General features: G+C 47.0%; 1 long non-coding RNA gene across 1 annotated transcript; it reads right to left on the bottom strand.

Annotated features, from left to right (window-relative positions):
* Window positions 1–1,814: 1,814 nt before the first annotated feature.
* Window positions 1,815–2,345, bottom strand: LOC147728224 (uncharacterized). Its single transcript, XR_015309542.1, has 3 exons — window positions 2,220–2,345; window positions 2,058–2,130; window positions 1,815–1,898 (listed from the first exon to the last, which is right to left on the bottom strand). It is a non-coding gene; the product is annotated as an uncharacterized LOC147728224 (long non-coding RNA).
* Window positions 2,346–18,433: the final 16,088 nt, after the last annotated feature.

The following is an 18,433-nucleotide window of genomic DNA, read 5'->3' as shown; positions in this document are numbered from 1 at the left end:
TTTCTGCATTCAGTATTGGTCATCTGGATTTACATGCAGGCCTTCCAAGTATCACACATCAGGCATTAGACGAACGCATTTCAGTGTGGTGGTCCGCATCACCGCACTTAAATGCAAAGTCACGCCTAAGTATAGGGGCCTGTTGGCTCTCAAATCCTAGCGCTGGCTGCTACTCATGCACTAATAATTCAGACTGAAACTAAAGCTGGAGTGGAGCTTGACATGCGCGCTGCTCCATGAGCGCTGCTCCTGCCAGGCTTGGGGGCTGGTTGAGCTGCTTTTCAGGTCTAGCTGGTACAATGTAACAATAAGATTGCAGAGTGCCGCATTAAATGATGACTGACATCACATCCGGAGAGAACGGCGGTGTGAGCAAGTGGCTGCAGTTCTGGGGAATAAGTTGTGGGAGGCTGCAGCCAGTGGCACCTCGGTAAATTTTACATGAAAAATTACCCAACCCATTGATCTCGGCGGCCCAGAGCACACCATTGTGCAGCTGCTGCTGAGTCCAAGAGTCTTAATCGGGAAACATCCTTTACAACGCAACTTTTACCACGCAGTGCCTTTACGACGCAACTTTTACAACGCAAACCATTACAACGCATTGCACTGGGGGGCGCTCTAGGATAGGGAATAAGTTTAATTTACTTTCCAACACCTTCCCTAGTGTCTACGGGGACTGGAGTTGGAATAGTAAATTAAATTATTCACTATCCAGCACCCCAAAGCGCTATGCGTTGTAAAGGTTTTCGTTGTAAAGGCATGCGTGGTAAAAGCATGCGTTGTAATGTCATACATCCGTCTTAACCGCGCCCGGCGTTTCTTAAGTAAGTAAAGTGAGTCAGTCGCTGCAGTGAGCTAGCTCTCACTCTGCTACCACTAATAATGAAAATTGACTTTTGTAAATTATAAAATCACTTAACACGCACTCGTCAGCTACCTCTAATGCAGTTGAAGTTCTGCAGTCAGTCTTTGCGCCTTTTCAGCAACTAACCAGTTGCGCTACAGATTTACTAGTCGCAGTACTAATCTCGCTTTGGGCCACTCGGATCATGACTGAGACTGTGATGCTGGTCCAACAAATTACTTTTAACAGTGACACAGCGGCGTTACAGTCAACAGAGCCTGATGTAGCTCTGTGACAGCCTGCTTGTGTGATCTGTGCCACTGGCTGCGTAGGTGTCGGCGCGCCAACCGGGGTGGACTGCTGGAGACATGTTTTGAAATAATACAGTGTCCTGGCTAGCTTTGACCTATGTGGGTTGGCTGGGGAATTTTCAGACCTGACAGTTTTCTTTTTTATGTCTGTTTATTCCTAGAGTGTATGAAACATGCTGCAGTCGTTAAGTGTGTGACACAAAAAAAATGAAGACTGTCAGAGAATTGTATATTTTAGTATTCAGCCTCTCACAACTGAGCTCGCTGTTCGGTGGTAATGTACCCACCTGCTTTTGAGCATTTACTGGCCTTGGTGAAGGGACATAACCTCATGCCATCCTAATTTTCTTGCACATTTAAATGACATTGTTTAGAGAAAACAAGAACAGAAGTTACAGGCACGTGCTCTCAAAGTAAAGAAATCAAGCGAAACCGCTTGCCCTCTGCGCACTGTAGCAAATCCACAATGGGAAATTATTCACTGAATTTTATCAAATACTAAACATATTTTATACAAAAAAACGCTACAAGTTGCATGTGTTATTTAACTTCTTGTCTTTACTGACATGTCATTTTAATTTACTCATGACGCACACTTTGTGTGCAAAATACCATTGGTACATAGATCACTTTCAAACAACTTTCTTTCAACATAAAGGGTAATTCGACGACAATATACTGTTCATATATTCCCTGCCCAATGCATTTCGGGCCTCCTGGCCCTTCGTCAGGGTCGATGCCTAAAAAAACAAAGAAATAATTGCTATCACTCTAATGAAAAAGGTTCTTCAAATATGCATGGTACACAGCATGTCACTGTTTGCATTGGTAGAACGTGTTAACACATTATTTTAAAACAACCTATAAATTCATCAACAACATCTTGTATTCGTACTCACTTCAAGCCCAGAAAATACAGTGAACAAAACAATCCTGTTCAAGTGTGTCGATATGGAAAACTTCACTCCGTGGCTGAAAAAAGGAATGGTCCGCCTTAGTAATATGCAAAAACATTATTAAACGACAACAAGAGACTGCAGCGTTAAACCCTCATCACTTACTAAAAAGAGTGTGCAAACCGGTGGATGGTGCTGTCTTTCTCTCGACTTCTTGGCAGATTGGAAACGGATCACACGGGAGCTGTAAATTCTATCACTGTGCCCGGAGGGTGCACTCGGGGAAACCCATCTGCTAAACAAATAACGGAAACGCATGCTAAGATCACAACTCGGACCACTGCATTACTGAGGAATAACTCATGCGTTCACTATCCAGAAATACATGAATAACTGCGGTTCCGATAAAACAATGCACAACGCACCTCTTTGAATGCTGCTGCATGGGTAGCTTGCTAATCCGGAACCTATAAAGGTTTCGTATAGTGAAGTATGAGAGTAATTTGCGGGGGACCAGCCTGTTTTAGCACGAGGGCCAGCGAAGACCTGATTGAAAGGCGACTCGTGGTACATTTGGTGCTACACGGTTTTTCTATAGAGCAATGCGGAGTTTCACTTTGCGCCTCCGTTTCAGTGAAATATATTCAATCTGGGCCCAGGTTACTGTTCTTGCATTCGGTCTTAGAATCCCAAGCTCAAAAAATATATACATACTTTTCTTTGCAGTTGACATATTGCTGATCTTTTCTATACAAAGGGGCATTGCGGGGTACCACGCTGATGTCTTCTGTAGCACCTTTTTATTGGTATGAAACAAGGAGGCAAGCGCGTAGAGTTTATAAATGTGACATTTTGCGTGGGGGAAGGGTACGTTCTTCCATTGTATTAGTAGGAAACAAGGAGGCAAGCTCAAAACTTTACAAAAGTGACATTTTTCACAGTTGAGGTCCTAGCGTGGAAAACCTTACTAAATAGCTGCATATGCACTTGTGAATACGGCGAACAAGATTACCGTTTCAATGGCGTTTCCAGTCGCGCGTGGGTGAGGGGTGCGTTCTTTGCAGTGGGCTTTTTCCTGGAGGACAGGCGCTGGGGGTGCCGCACTGTGTGGAGGACTTCTTTCTGGGCGCCAGAGAGGAAGCACGGTCGCAGTCAGTGTGGTCATTCTCCGTAGTGCGCTCGACTCCATGGCCAGGGAGCACGCCCGCAGGAGGACAGGGGGGTTGCAACGAGGTCGCAGTCGCGCTTGGGGGAGGGGTACGTTCGTTGCAGTGGGCTTTTTCCTGGCGGACAGGCTCTGGGGGTGATGCACTGTGGGGAGGACTTATTCTGGGCGCCAGAGAGGAAGCACGGTCCCAGGTCAGTGTGGTCAATCTCCATAGTGAGCTCGACTCCGTGGCCAGGGAGCACGCCCGCCGGAGGACAGGGGGGTCGCAACGCGCAGTGGGGTCTGACGCCGAACAGTGCCGCTGACATGTCGGGGGCTGCGGGGTATGGTAGATGACGGGGGGGGGGTTGGGGGGCACTGCGGCAGGGGTTTCTTCCTGGCGGACGGGCGCAGGTGTGGGACACGCATCCGGAGGGCTTCTCTCTGGTGGGACGGCCGGCCGCCTGCAGGCGCGGAGCGGCTCCTCAGGCCTGGTGTGGACCGGGGGGCCCTGGGCGCCAGAGAGGGGGCACGGCCCCGTTTTAGTGCGGCATATCGTTGGAAGCTCGATTCCGTGGCCAGGAAGCACGCCCGGGGGGGGGGGGGGGAGGGGTGACGTCGACTGAGGGCATGGCCCTATACAGTTAGTGACGGGGGGCATGGCCCTATACGTTGGTGACGAAGGGCATGGCCCTATACATTGGTGACGGGGGGCATGGCCCTATACATGGGTGACAGAGGGCATGGCCCTATGCATTGGTGACGGAGGGCATGGCCCTAAACATTGGTGATGGAGGGCATGGCCCTATACATTGGTGACGGAGGGCATGGCCCTATACATTGGTGACGAAGGGCATGGCCCTATACATTGGTGACGAAGGGCATGGCCCTATACATTGGTGACGAAGGGCATGGCCCTATACATTGGTGACGGAGGGCATGGCCGTATACATTGGTGTCAGAGGGCATGGCCCTAGGTATTGGGGACGGAGGGCATGGCCCTATACGTGGTGACGGAGAACATGACCCTATGCAGTGGGACGGAGGGCATGGCCCTGTGGGGAGGGGGAGGACCTGCCAGCGGGTCAAAGGCATGGACCGGACAGCACGAAGCTTGAGGGGGGTCCGCGGCACTCCATATAGTTAGGGGGTGGTTCTGTCCACGGGGTCATACGGCACGTACCGGTTTAAGGGGGGGGGTCCTAGGGGGGGGTCAAGGACCGTTAGCACGTCCCTCGAGTGGCGGTTCTTCCTAATATATGGGGGAAGAGCAGGAGAACTGTTTGGATTATCGGGGGGTAGGTCAAGCACAATAAAGTATTTAGCCAGGTAGAGAGGCAAATTGACGTTATGCCAATTGTTACTGTTGTGGATTGTGGTAAGCAGTTAGGGGAGGGGGTGGGGGTGAGGCAGGAAATTACATATTCATGAGGTTTAGATTGTGCGGCGCAGGGCAAGGATGTTATTGTGTAGAATGCATCTGCTTCCAATAAAGCGGCCTTTATCACACTTACATTGAGCCTCGGGTCGGTGCTTTCTTCCCCCCCCCCCTTTCGCCAATGGGCCCCAATGCGCGCTCAGTGCCTTTAAGGTGCGCGGGTTCCCTGCCGCGCAGGTTAGAGGGAACACTGAAATTGTGATTACACAATTTTCGCAAAAAAGTAAGGCAGAAAGGTTAAATAGGGTGGTGGGGGATCTTTTACATGAGGATCAGAAAGGCTTTCTTAGTGGAAGGGGGAATCCATGATCTAACGTTTAATTTAATTGGAGCAACAGATATAGCTACTGTCTACAAAGCTCCTATGGCAGATATTACCTTAGACGCTACGAAGGCCTTTGATAGGTTGAACTGGCCCTATCTTCAGACAATATTAAGGCTGTGTAACTTGGGCTAAAATCTTTACAGGACGATAGCAATGATAAATAGAAAGCCAACAGCTAGGGTTCTAGTGAATGGTAATCTTTAAATGCCTTTTAAAATCTCAAGGGGAACTAGACAAGGGTGTCCTCTGTCCCCTCTCCTCTTTAATCTATACATAGAACCTTAGCAGATAAGATCAGAAAAGAAGATGGAATTCCCCCCTTTAGGTATATGGGCTGAGAGAAAAGGTAGCCCTGTCCACGGACGATCTAATGGTATATACCCCGCAGCGCGGGGACACACTAGCCTAGTGTAACCAGGCGCTTTTACAAATCGGCTTATTATTATTATTTGCTCGTCTCGGTTCCACTTATATATGAATTGACAGCCCAATTCAGGCACATTGCTGGCTACGAAGTGAATGAAAAAAACTGAGATAACATCCTGGAACTTAGTTATAGATCAAAGAGAATATCAACAGTGAGAGGGGATATCTAGGCATTAGGATCAGACAAAATATCGAGAGAATCCCAGAAGTAAATTTACAAAATGTTTGTAAGGATGTCTGCAAATCCATGGTAAGCTGGTCACATCTACCACTGATCATCGGAAGAGTGAACCTAGTGAAAATGTTGATTCTTCCAAAATGTGATTTTTGATATGATATGATATGATAAAATTATTTATAGAGCGCACGTACACCAGCGGTTTCTTGGTGCTTAAGTGGAGGCGCTGAAGGTCACAGCAATGTTTTGAGGTTAGTTGTATGCTTGGGAGAAAAGCCAGGTCTTGAGCGACTTCCTACATTGAGAGTAGGAGGGTATTAGGCAGAGTTCTGGGAGGAGGGAATTTCAAAAGAGTGGAGCTTGGGTGGAAAATCTCAGACCACCATGTTTCTTGTGTCTGAAGGTGCAGGGGGACAATAGATTGGAAGAGGAGGAGCGTTGTAGAGGCTGCACTGGGCCACTGGGAGTGAATTAAGGCTCCTCAGAAGAGGTTTAATGTGGCTGTACTTTGCTAGCCAAGGATTAGCCTGGCTGCTTGGTTCTGGATGAGTTGGAGACGGTGGGATTGGTACGCAGGTATTCCGACGTAAAGGGAGTTGGCATAGTCGATGCGGGACATGACTAGTCCCAGAGTTACTTGGACAAGAGCTTCATGTGAGAGAAATTTGCTGATTTTCCTGATTCGGCGTAGGTGGAAAAAGCAGACAGAGACCACCAAATTAATTTGAGCCCTCATGGAGAGGTCATCGCTGATGGTGACGCCTAGACCCTTCACTGAGTTGACAGGGGGTGGTGGACAGCCCAGGGAGAGGTTGGAATTCCAAGGATTGCCTGGGGGCCCCCCCTGAGAACCAGCTCAGTCTTATCCGGATTAAGTTTGAGCTGGTTTACATTCATCCAACGGCTGATGAAGGTCATGGTGGATTGAACGTTCTCAATGGAGGAGGGGGAGGGATCCATGTTGAAGATGAGCTGAAGGTCATCCGCATAATTAAAAATGACTACTGATCTTTTTTGGAGTTCGGAGATCAGGGGAGGAATATACAAGTTAAAGAAAGGGGGGAGAGGGAGGAGCCCTGAGGGACTCCGCAGGTGAGACTTTTTCCTCCGAGGCAAAGGTGGAGAGGCGGACGGCTTGATATCGGTCTTGGAGGAATGAGGTGAGCCACCTCAGCGGTGGGCCCCGGATGCCGGCGTTCTCGACCCGATCTGTGTCGAATGCCACAGACAAATCCTGGAGCACCAATGCCTGTGAGGTGTTCTGGTAGGCCCCCTTTCTAAGTTCATTGTGGACGGCCAGGGCGATGGACTCAGTGGAGTGTTGAGGCCTCAAGCCAGCTTGGTGGGGGTCTAAGTAGTGGGAGTTTTCCACAAAAGTACTGAGGCAGTTTGCTACAAAGGCCTCCAAACATTTTCCCAAGAATGGGAGTAGCGAGATAGGGTGGAGATTACATAATGCCTCAGGGTCGGCTCCTGTTTTTTTAAGAATGGGCGAGACTACCGCTGTTGTGAAAGTGTTGGAGACCACGCCAGAAGTAAGGGAGTTGTTAAGAAGAGAGAGGGGAGGGTCGGGGATGTTAAGAAAGATCTCCCGGGCAGTGTGAGGGGGACAGCTGTCCCGCCGAGAGCCGTAGCTAACTTTCCTGAGGAGAGAAAAAAAAACTGAGTGATCAGAGGGAAGTTGGAGAAGAGAGAAGAGTTATGCGGTGCGTCACCAAAATCAGGGGGTGAGATGGCCCTGGGGATACTGGTTTTGATTTTAGTGATCTTTTCAATAAAATAACTGTTGAGGGAGTGACAGAGGGATTGTGATGGCAGGGGTTTGATAGTAACACGGTCGGGTTTCACTAGTTCGTCCACTATTGAGAAGATGTCTTTGGCTTTACAGGATGAGTTCATGATTTTAGAGGAGAAGTGTTCAGTTTTTGCTGCGAGGATGGCAGATTTGTAGTCTTTTAAAGGTGACAAAGAAGGTGGATTTTTTGAGGGGACAGTAGTCCAGTCTCCACTTGCGCTCGGTTTGGCGTAGAGCGAGTTTCCTGTCTTTAAAGTCCTTAGTGAACCAGAGCTGGGCATCGTGGGGCCTTTTGTTTTTGAGTTTTTTCAAAGGAGCAAAGATGTCTCTCGCCTGGGCCAGCCAGATGTTGAAGTCTTCAGCCTGTGTGTGAACTGAGAGTGGTGGTCCGGAGGGTTGGGGGGGAAGTAGGCATAGACGTGGCGAGGGATGCACAAAGGGTAGGGATGTCTACCCGACTCCAGTTCCTGATCATGAGAGGATCGGTGGTGGGGGGTTTGGTAGTGGTGGGTATAAGGATGGCGAAAGAGATGAAAAAGTAATCAGACCAGGTAAAGGAGGAAATCTGGAGATTAGTGATGTCCAGGTTTGAGGTCCAGACTTGGTACAGGATGTGTCCGTTAGTGTGGGTGGCCACTTTAATGTGCTGGGTAAAGTTCAGACCGTTTAGTGAATCCGTGAAGTCCATCGAGCAAGCGATTTCGCGCTGATCGTGGGGCCAGTAATTGAAGTCCCCTATGATGAGGATTTTGGTATTGTTTATTGCCAGCTCGGCTGTCATGCTACTGAATAGCTGGAGAAAATTCGGTAGGTGGGCAGGTGGCCAGTAAAAGAGGGCACAGGTTAAGGGGAGGCTATTGGAATCAAGTTTAAACAACCGAAAGTCAACAGAGGGGATTTTGCGGGTGGTAATGGAGGTGAATTTGTAAGAATGAGAGATGATGGCAGCAACTCCTCCCTCTACTTTACCCTCTGGCCTATTTGCCTGGAGGATATAGTAGTTGTCAGGGATGGCAGCCAGTATGTCCGGAGTGGATTCAGATGTAAGCCATATTTCCGATAAGAGCAAGATGTCTGGCTTGATGGAGTCAAGAAGATAAAAGATCTCGAGCTGGTGCTTGACCAGTGAACAAGTATTAAAATACCATATGGATAAATGGTCTTGATTTGGGCTGCAAAAGTAGGGGGGGGGGGGGGGGGTGTTTAGGGTGTGAGACCCTGGGACTCGTGAGAGATGTGTGAGGGGGAGGCCCGGGAAAAGGACGGGAGTGGTGTTTTAGGCGGCACAATGCCGACGGTGTTTAATGTGCTGAGAAGGTCTGGGTGAATGGGCCATTTTCCCTGGAGAGATTTGAGCTCCATTGATGTGTATCTGGGGGAAAATCGGGCAGGGTGCATGGCCCCTGGCCCCGTTCGGGCATAGACGGGCTTGCCTTTGGCGCGCCTTCGGCGCGTCCGCTGCGTGACGGGAAGCACATCCCCAGTTATAGGTGGGGACACGGCGCTAGTCGCAGTGCTCCGACCCCAACTGGCAGCGAGGAAAGACTGCCGTCCTGTGTGAGCCTGCACCCTCCACAACAATCGGGGGAGCCCCATGGTGGACCGGGGTGCAGGCAGCAAGTGCAGGAGGTAAGGAGAAGTTATTTAAAAGTACTGTGCAAATGGCAGTTAAGTGAAGGTGGATTCTGGATGAGAGGTACCTGCAAGCAGAGGGGACAAAGTCTATGTCACTCAGGGGACTTGGATGTCGGGTGCAGCAGGATGAATGACGAGGACTTTGACTCTGCAGCTGTGCGGACCAGGCGACACTGAGGAGGACCAGGAGCCGTGCATGAGCTCTCCTATGAAGGATGTCTAGTGCTGAGCGGTTGATGTTCGGCGGGAGCACCAACAAGCCTTGGCAAAGGGCAAGCCACGCAGGAATCGAAGAAGGATCAACGTCAGGACCAGCAAGGTCCAAATGACTCACCTAAGGCAGGGGAGTCAGGGAAGGCCCCGAGCAAACGGAGGAGCCCAACAGAAAGAAGTGTGACCCGCAAGTGGACCCACAGGCCGGAGGTGCTGGAGTCGCGAGACGACCTTAAGTAGCTCACAAAGAGAGGCAGGCCACGATGCACACGATGCGGTGTGGCCCAAGATTCTGGTCACTGGAGATGCTGGAGGTCAGGGCTAGTAGGAGTCTGAAGACCTTTTTGGAAAGAAAGCAACAAGCCTTTGCAACTGAAAGTTGGACGCAGTGCACAGGGGTTCGGTTATTGCAACCCCACAAGGGATACTAGCCTCAAACATGGTGACAGGGCACGACAGACCTCAGGAGCTGCGGAAAACCACCACCTGTGTTACAGAGCCCACGAAGTCTAAGGAGCTCAGGATCTGCAGACCGGTCGACTTAGTTGCAGTGCCTGCAAATGCAGGGGAGTGACTAAGTCACTCCAAGGGAGATTTCTTCAGGTGTCTTTGATGCTTCACATGTCTTGGAATGTTCATGTATGATGCACAGGCAAAGATGATGCAGCAGACTGCAAAGGAGCAAAGCGAGGCCCAAATGAAGTCCAGATTGCCCAGATAGTAGAAGTGCAGTGGTGTCTGATCTGAATCTAATCCCACGCCGAATCTAGGGACCTACACCCAGGTAGGCTCTTAAGTCCCCTAGGGAAAGGGTTAGGAAGACTCAGGGGACCCTCACAGGGGAGGGTCTGGACAGGGGGGATAACTCCCATGACCTTTGTCCATTTTCATGCCATAGTGGGAGCCAACGGATCCCAGAACTAGTTTGAATTGGACTATGCACAGGGACCCCAAATGTGCCCCTCATGCAGACTGAGTGGTACTGGTAAGCGCACCCACCCCATCCCAATACACTAAATCCTGTCAGGGAGGTGGTCACACCTCCCTGTGTCAGGATGTCTGTTGTCCAACCTCCCTCTGCTCAAGCTTGGCCCAGCAGCAGGAGGGCAGAATGGTCTGCAGCAACTATTTTGTGCTATCCGGGTCAAGAAGGCTGGTACTGGGAACACTGAGAGCCTAACGGAGGGCTTTCCAGTGCTTGGAATCATACTGTTTACGGTGTGGGGCATGATTCCAACATGTTTGATACCAAACAAGCTAGGGTGTTTAGAGCCATTTTTTAGATGGTTATCGCGGTGCCCTTCCATATGGTATATGGCTGCTTCACTGACAACTCTGGAGAATGGACTCCGTAGGCTGCAGGGGTGTCCTGCTCATGCGGGGAAACCCTCTCACTTACAACCAAGCACCTTGCCTTCAGAATTGCAAAGGCCTGCTATAGGGGTGTCAGATAGGTTTTAAGTGCAGTGACCCTAGATATAGAAAACCTATATCTTTAGTAAGTGATGCTAGCCCCAACTTACACAGGCTGCAATGGCAGACATCTAGTTCCCTTTTGCATGGTTTCACAGGTGTGGCATAATGCATGCTTCAGCCCTTGGAGGACCACTGGGGTACCTATGCCCTGAGTACCTTAGTACCATATACTAGGGACTCATAAGGGTACCCCGGTATCTAATCAGGGATGTACCTAAGTACTCAACACAACAGTTTAGAAAGCAGATAGACGGGGTCCTGATTAACAGGATCCCAGTCAGACTACTCCAATACAGCTTAGACCAGGCTAAAGTGGGGGTAACTATAGAAGCAGATTCTACTTTCCTACACCCTAGATTCAATGCTTTTGGACATATGTGAGTAATTGTATCTCACAATACTTGGTATGGCACTTCAGGTAAGCACAGCCTTTCTTTTCTTTGGGGTCAATTGTTGCTAGAAAGCTGGGTATTTATTTGATACTCCTTGCTCAGAGAGAGGTCTGTAAAAAGTGAATAAGTAATCTACCTCCGACTAGGGCAGATTGGGTTAAAACTGTAAAATACACTATCAGGCTGAACGGGGCATCAGCAAAAAAAAGGAATGAATTCTGGTCTCCTTGTGTAAACTGGCTAGAAACTGTTCAATGTGTGAACTAGGTCGGGACAGTCCCCAGTTGAATAATGTCCTACGATTATGTGTCAACACTTCTCCGGTGAGGTTTGCAGGTGGCCTTTTGGACAGAGCAAACCATAGAAGGAGAAGTTCTGTGTAAAGCACACCATACTTGACACAAAGCACAGATCTCTGGCAGGTGCTGATCAAGGGGGGCTCCAGAGTTTCTCAGTTTTTTCTTTCAAGGTGAATAAGGACAAAAAAAATATCAGGAGATTGGAGAGCTGTCTTAAACCTCAGGAAGCTCAACAAATATCTCTGCAAGCAAACCTTCCGGATGATAACCCTTTCCAATATTCTTCATCAACTCAACAGTGGAGATTTCAGGACATTTCTAGACATGGAAGAGGCTTACTTCCATATCCCTATCCATCCCAAACAACACAAATATCTTCGATTCACAGTAGCTGGTACCCATTACCAATTCAAGATCCTACCTTTCGGCCTCAAATCCACCCCTTGCATATTCACCAAGTACATGTCCCTGGTAGCAGCGGCAATCAGGAAACATGGTCATCAGGTATTTCCTTACCTTGACGACTGGCTACTAAAAGCATCAACCCCAGGAAAAGCTGCCAGAGCAACAAAAGCCTGTCTCTTGTTTCTTCTCAAAGTGGGCCTCGCTGTAATTCGGGAAAAGTCCTCCACCAGTCCCAGTCAGACTTTGACATTTCTTGGAGCCGATCTAGACAAAATTCGGAACAAAGCCATTCTCCCCGAGGAACAGACAAGGGAGGCTATCACACTTGGCTCAAAAGATCGCAAAAAAACAGTATGTTTCCGTGAGACAGTTCAAGTTGCTCCTAGGCATGATCTTGTCTGCAATAAGCTTGGTCCCACTGTTGCGCCTCAACATGAAGCCATAACAAGAGGAACTGCAACTCCAATGGATACAGTTGGAAGGGTCCTTCGAGGACTTGATCGCCATTACTCCACGGATGAAACACACACTGGAATGGTGGTCCCACAAACCACATCTCTCTCAAGGCTTTACGTTCTTACCACTGGTGCTGGGTTTCATCATCACCACAGATGGTTCTATGGAGAACTAGGGAGGCCATTTACAGGACCTTCCAATGCAAGGAAAGTGGTGCACAAGTCAAAGGTCTCTTCACATCAACGATTTTGAGTTCAAGGCCATTTTTCTAACCCTGCAGGCTTTGCTCCCAAGGATCACAAATTCCTTTGTGCTGGTCCGTACCAACAATAAGACCAGCATGTATTATATCAACAAACAGGGAGGAACTTGATCTATGACACTATCTCAAGGATCTCAAAAGCTGTGGGTTTGGCTCACAGTCCACAGAATCTTTTTACTCGAGTTCACAACATGCTAGGGGACGCTGACAACAGAACCAAGGACAGTTACCATGAATGGGAACTGGACGAACAACAGTTGAACAAGATATTCTTATTGTGGGGGGAACTAGCTCTAGATCTCTTCGCAAAGGACAGCAATGTCAAATGCCAATTCCTCACCTGTCAATTCCCTCTCCAGGGTCGTGGGGGAATGCCCATTCAATGCGGTGGCCCGGGATCTATGCGTATGCTTTTCCCCTCTTTCCAATGATTCTCAAGGTCCTCACCAAGATGAAGCACTGCTGTCCTCTATTGATCACTCTCAAGTGGCCCAGGCAACACTGGTTTTCGGAGGTTCTCCTCCTCTCGGAGACCAAGCCCATTCGCCTTCTTCCGGCGCCTCTCTCCTGACACTGAACCAGGGTCAGAGATGCCACTTGAAGCCAGCCTCTCTCCACTTGCATTCAAGGCTCCTGAATTCTATGAGTTTCAGAATTTAGATATCACTCAGGAATGCAGGAATACCCTCACTGAACCTGGAGAAGAAGGCATGACCAAAAGCTACAGACTAAAGTGGAATAGAATCTGTCACTGGGTAACTCTTCAGAGCTTTCCCACCTGTGCGAGCTCCTCCTATGTAATGGCATCTCAATGTGGTTCACTCTCAACTAACGAAGAAGCCTTTTGAACCGATTCATAAGTCTGAATTAAAATTTCTCATGTGGAAGGTTGCCCTTCTCCTCACTCTCACATCTACCAGATGGGTTATTGCGATACAGCTCTTTACCACCCAGGAACCGTTTCTTTCTTTCTCAGATGATTTCGTACATCTCAGGGAAAACCCGAAGTTCCTCCCAAAGGTCTCTTCTTAATTCCATCTCAATGAGCCTGTCTTAATTCAAACTTTTATCCCCAACCCATCCACAATGGCTGAGCAGGCTCTTCATACTTTGGACATCAAGCTCTGTCTCAAATGTTACCTTCACAGAACTAAACTCATTTGCAAGACTGACCAGTTAATTGTAGCTAATGGCCAAGTTTGTCAAGGCACAGCAGAGACAATGCCTACAATTGCAAGAATGATTTTGGCGACAATTAAGTTCTGCCATTCCAAAGTCAGAAAACCCTTAACAAGAACAGCTAAACCTCATTCAAAAAGAGCAGTGTCCACATCTGCTGCTCTTTTTGCTGGCATCCCGCTGGACAAAATATGCTGTGCTACGACGTGGAAGAGCACCAACTCATTCCTGCAGCACTACTGCCTGGAATCAGTGCAGAGAAGCGACGCAGTTGTAGGCCATGCAGTGTTACACCATTTATTCGCATAAGGTGAGCCTCTTTAAATAGAGTCGTTTATTTATGTACAAACCAAATGTTTCAAGTTATGATACATTGATTTTCTTTGTTCTATTTACAATCTTTTCTAAGTGTTACCCACTTAAATTCTTATGTTCTCACCATGTATGTCTAGCTATATAGAGATGTGTATATGTTTATAAGATCAAAGCAATACCCTTTCAGGCATGGAGTGACACAAACTATGCAAAAAAGAAGAAGAGAACTCTGGGTAGTTCTCTAGTTAAGGTGGAAAGCAGCTCCTGTATAGAGCACTCTCAACACCAGCGACAATCTAGATCAGCTCAACTCAAATGTCTGCTTTTATATCAAGGTCTTTGAGCATAGGATTAGCACAGTGCAATCCACGCTAAGCTGTAAAATGACAAAGGCCATTTACCACTCCAGGCACAGTATTACAACTTTGAATTGGTAAAATACCAAGCAACCCCTGACACAGTGTTTCGCTCTACTTAGAGCTCTTCAGAGAGGTATAGTTTTGTCCAGACACAAGGAAGCACCCAGTATATGTCAAAACAATACCCTTTCAGGCATAGAGTGACGCATAAATTATGCAAAAAAGAAGAAGAGAACTCTGGGTAGTTCTCTAGTTTAAGTGGAAAGCAGCTACTGTATAGAGCACTCTCAACACAAGCGACACTCTAGATCTGCTCACCTCAAATGTCTGCATTTGAGGTGAGCAGATTTAGATTGTCGCTGGTGTTGAGATTGCTCTATAAAGGAGCTGCTTTCCACCTAAACTACAGAACTACCCAGAGTTCTCTTCTTCTTTTTTGCATTTTTTTAATGTTTATAAGATATGTTCAAAAGGTCATGTTAACCACTACAAAGTGTAATTTTTACCCACCATTCTCTAAGGGTATTTCAATTAATTACAATACTGCTTGCTATTCTGATTCAAGCATGTGAATCTATGAAAGATCCAATACTGGATAACAAAATAAGTTACTTACCTGTAACTACAGTTATCCAGTATTATTATATTTCATAGAACCACATGCAGCTCACCCTCCTCCCATGATTCCCACTTGTGCTTGAAAATCTAAAGAAATCAGCCTCTCTTGGGCAGTGCTTAATTTGAGCCGGTTATTTCTGGTGCTCAGCACCGGCACTTATTAGTCAACACCCGCGCTTGTGACAGTTTGCTCCAAGGTGACGCTGTCTGGTTAATTTAGAGATGACCACAGCAACAGTTAATTATTAATTGAATGTACAATAAATGATCTATTACCTGCTGCCCAAGCCATTCTTTTGGCTTTAAGGGCCTGAAATAGTCAGAATTGTCAAACTTGTAGGAGTTTAATGGCTAGTAGTTGTGTTGTTACTATCAGCAGCGCTGGCAGGGGCAATGTGTGGTGCAAGCTGCAGTGGTCTCCTGAGGAGAGGCCTGGCACTTTTTTTTTTACGCATACTAAGCACTGCTCTTGGGAGCATTCTAGAGGATGCTACGACATGATTGGTCATAGGTAAAGTTTTGTTCTTTTTTGAAAAGAACATAGATAGGCTATTAGATTTCATGGCCTAGTGCCAATTTAGCCTATGCTAAGTTAATACATTCTGGTTTACTACTGTACCGTGGGACTCTCACTTCAACAATGGGGAATGATTCAATGATGTGAATCTATGAAAGATACCAATACTGGATAACTGCAGTTACATGTAAGTGACTTATTTTCTTCTCCTTGTGAATGTTTGTGAAATGCAGCGCTCCTTGCAGAAGGCAGTGAGGAGAGGAGAAACTAGCAGAAGAGCACAGCTTCTTTCCAACAAGGACCTCCCTCGCCCAAGAAATTAGACACAAGGGCAGTTAATCACTCCCCTTCTATTAAAAAAATGGTTAGTCAGCTTTTCTTTTGTAAAAAAAAATAAAAATTCCCAGCTCTCCTGTGTGCACAAACTCCCCTTCACTTCACTTTTGGGCAACGTGTACTTTGTGCAGATTCGGAAGACTGTTGAAGCTCTGTGCTTTGATGTTGTAGTGCTAAATATACTGTATGTCCAAAGGCGCTGGATTGCGGGCATTTTTATGTTCAAAATCTGTACATCTTGGCTGTGTGCCATTGTAGCAAGCATCAGCTGGGTAGTCTTTACTTTCCAGACAAGAGGCAAGGTCAGTGACTTTTGAATAACAGACTTTTAACTAACCACGTTGTCTTAGGAATGAACACATTACATTAACATCCCTTCCAACTAGCAATATTGTACGGACAAGTATACCCACAAACATTCCCACACCACCGAGCTAGTCACAACCCCCAGGCCATTCATTCTCCAGGCACAAAGTATGTACATGTCTCCTACATGTCCCCTTTGGTTTACATGGAACTGTCTCCTCCAGCCATAGCGTGGGTCGACTGCTTGTGTTTTTCAGCGGCGGCTCCTCCGCTAAGGTGGAGGAGCGTCGGCCCCTGCTCTGCGTGTAGTAGTTGAAGGAAAACTAAAATGATAATACCCAAAATTATTATCATTTTAGTTTTCCGTTTCCTGGTGCAGGGAGGGGCTGACAGAGCAGGGGCAGGGGAGGAGTGGTTTGCCCGCTACAAGTGCGCATGAATGTTTAGACAGCAATCTCGGGCCGGCCTAACCATCATGTGAACTTGGCATGTTCTCCACCCAGGCTGCAATACAGCCTGAGTGGAGAACATGCCCAGGCTCCCATTCCTCATCTGAGTGCTGAACCGCGGCACTCAGACCAATCACAACACTGTGTTGAGACTAGCTAGCGGAGTCTGGAGCCTGGGTGCTTCCTGATTTCGGCTGTTGAGGAACTGAAGAGTAGCGAGAGGCAGCGGCCAGCCTGCAGGTAAGTGTTTTTTTTTTCCATTTACCGTCACCCATCCCCCCCGCCACCACTGTTAAATAACCGCCAAGGCTGGTGTTTTTGTGCATCCTGTTTTAATCTCCAATGTGTAAAAACAGAAGTGTGGGTTACATTTAATCAGCTCCTGTAAATGGCCTAATACAACAGGATACTTCAATGTGTTGCTGGTGTGCAAGTAAATGATGTCATTTTAGACGACATCCGAAAGAGAAGCATATGCATATCTTTTAAACATGCTGCTAGTAGTAATCCTAAAACACATTTTCCGGATTTTTTTGTGACTAATGTTGTCTCAGAATGCGATCCCTGGGGCCTAGAAAGCTCTACTCTTTATTTTGAAAGCACATCATAGACCCTTTAAGTGAATAGAAAGGCCTTTAAAGGGGAAGGGGCACTTAGATTGTTGTATCCTTAACAGCTGATGCCCCTCACCGTAGGGACAAGGCACTTATTCCATCCTCATATTTTCTTGCAAAAATTGCATATTGAAGATTTTGAAAGCTACTTGGAGAAGTATTGATTTGCCACTCATATTACAGACATGTTGACATGTCGCAGTACAAAAGATACTTTCTGACTGCTAGAGCCACAATGACCTCCTTTATGTTCATTGTACTGTAAATATTGGCTAAACAAGACATGCAGAGTTCACTTTTGCATAAATTATGAAGCTCCAGCATGCTCTCTTCAGTGTGATATGAACCCATACAGTCAGCCAAATATGCAGTGTGTAACATCCAAAATACACTCCACACCTTGCCACATATTTCCCCTCAACCTAATTTCACTCAACAGGACACTGTTCCATGGCACACTGTTCAACTCTACACATTTCCAAAATTTCACTACACACCACATACATCCAACCCACACCACATAATTCCACATCATGCCACAAAATTAAATACCCACCACAGAATTCCACTCCACTACATGCCAATCAACAACACAAAATACCACTTCACACAATTACGCTCCGTAACACATAATACCACTCCACATAATTCCAGCCCTCTCAATTTCAAATAATTAGTATCCACATATTTGCACTGTATGCCATGAAACATAATTCCACTACACATAATTCCACTCAACACCACACAATTCCACACCACACAATTCCTCAAACCATTCTAATCCAATTTACACAATTCCTCTCCATACCACATACATTCACTGCACAACACATTGCTAAAAGACATTGTCATTCACAACACCAATAGCTTTCGGATTGCCGAAACATATTGGCCCCAAGGGATGCTCACTGAGGTACAAGGTAGGAAGTTAACATTAAAGCTTTCCCAGTCGTTTCACATGTGCCTAAAAACCAATAAGACGTTGCCCAATTTTCTTAGCAAATCTCAATTTAAAAGAAAAAGTTTGTCATTTTTGCACTATTTGAAATATTAAATGTATTAATTTGAGAAAGGTAAAGTTGGACAAAATAAGTTTTAATAAACCCTTCGCATACCCTCGCTTTTTCACATGCTAACAGACCCTATTCAGACGGGAGACCCCTGATCTTTTAAGCAAAAAAATGTCACTGTGTCCTGCCAAAAAGTGCATGTCAATCATTGTATGCAACTCAATGTTGA

The sequence above is a fragment of the Lissotriton vulgaris genome, chromosome 3_1 (genome assembly GCF_964263255.1).
Source record: "Lissotriton vulgaris chromosome 3_1, aLisVul1.2, whole genome shotgun sequence".
Classification (NCBI taxonomy): domain Eukaryota; kingdom Metazoa; phylum Chordata; class Amphibia; order Caudata; family Salamandridae; genus Lissotriton; species Lissotriton vulgaris.
The sequence above is the reverse complement of the archived record's forward strand: the minus strand, read 5'-3'. Positions and strand labels throughout refer to the sequence as shown.